This window comes from Notothenia coriiceps, unplaced genomic scaffold, assembly GCF_000735185.1.
Source record: "Notothenia coriiceps isolate Sejong01 unplaced genomic scaffold, NC01 NC01_scaffold00009802, whole genome shotgun sequence".
Taxonomy (NCBI): Eukaryota; Metazoa; Chordata; class Actinopteri; order Perciformes; family Nototheniidae; genus Notothenia; species Notothenia coriiceps.
The window spans coordinates 21,722-22,636 of NW_011342503.1; the positions used below are offsets into that span (position 1 = coordinate 21,722).

At 42.8% G+C, this 915-nt stretch overlaps 1 protein-coding gene across 1 annotated transcript in view; it reads left to right on the forward strand.

The window, feature by feature from the left end:
* The window catches only part of LOC104945591 (ras-related protein Rab-4B), a 12,607-nt gene that overhangs the window by 8,076 nt on the left and 3,616 nt on the right, over positions 1–915 (forward strand). The gene's annotated exons all lie outside the window — the stretch shown is intronic.

The window sequence follows — 915 nt, forward strand, 5'->3', positions numbered from 1 at the left end:
TGATAGGGTTACCCCTAGATTCCACCAGGTCCGTCTGCCGCGCGTTACGGCTGCGCCGCGGTTTTGGTCCGGCGTCATACCCTACCGGGCGCGTTTCAGAAGCGGAGCGTCTTGCCTGCCGGCTCGCAGTTTTTGTTGATTTGGGCATTTTCCTGGACAGGCTACTTTGTACAGATAAAGCTAATAATAATTGTAATAGTCCAGTTATAAACGGCATGAATTAAAGATGTGTTGCTGTATTTTAGTGTTAAAAAATGCATTCATCATCATAATTATTCTATATATATCATTTACACAGCGCCTGTAAACCGGAGGAGAACGCTGGCATTTCTCCTCCTACTTGAAAGACTACGGAGGGATAGGGTCTGCAAAATGTGTTTATTTTTGGGATTGACTGGATGCTCTGACCGGTCCACTTCCTGCCCGGCGCTATGCGACGCCTCGCGTCTCGCTTCATTAAAACAAGCTAAAGTATTTGTTATCAATTGGATCAAAGCCTCCACTTCACAGCTATCCAAACAAATCAGTATACAGGGCTGTGACTTGCTGCCTCACACATCAGTGTTTATAAAAAAAATGTTTTACATTTTAAATGAAAACAACCCAAAATCAATACAGAGCAGTACGGGTCTGCAGAAAGCATCCAATAAAAACTGCTATGACAAGAGGGGGGATTGATTTTCAATACAACACATTTCCACTTTAAAGAACCAAGGGCTTCAGTGGTGCTGCTTTATTCATAAAAATACAGGTTCATTTATCACAACAGCAACACACTGTTTTTCTTTCTCTGCCTGGCTTACTCGAAAACCTTTTCCGAGTCTTATTCCTCATGTGTATTTTTCACGTGTGTATGCATGCTTCATTTTGTGTGTGTGTGTGTGTGTGTGTGTGTGTGTGTGTGTGTGTGTGTGT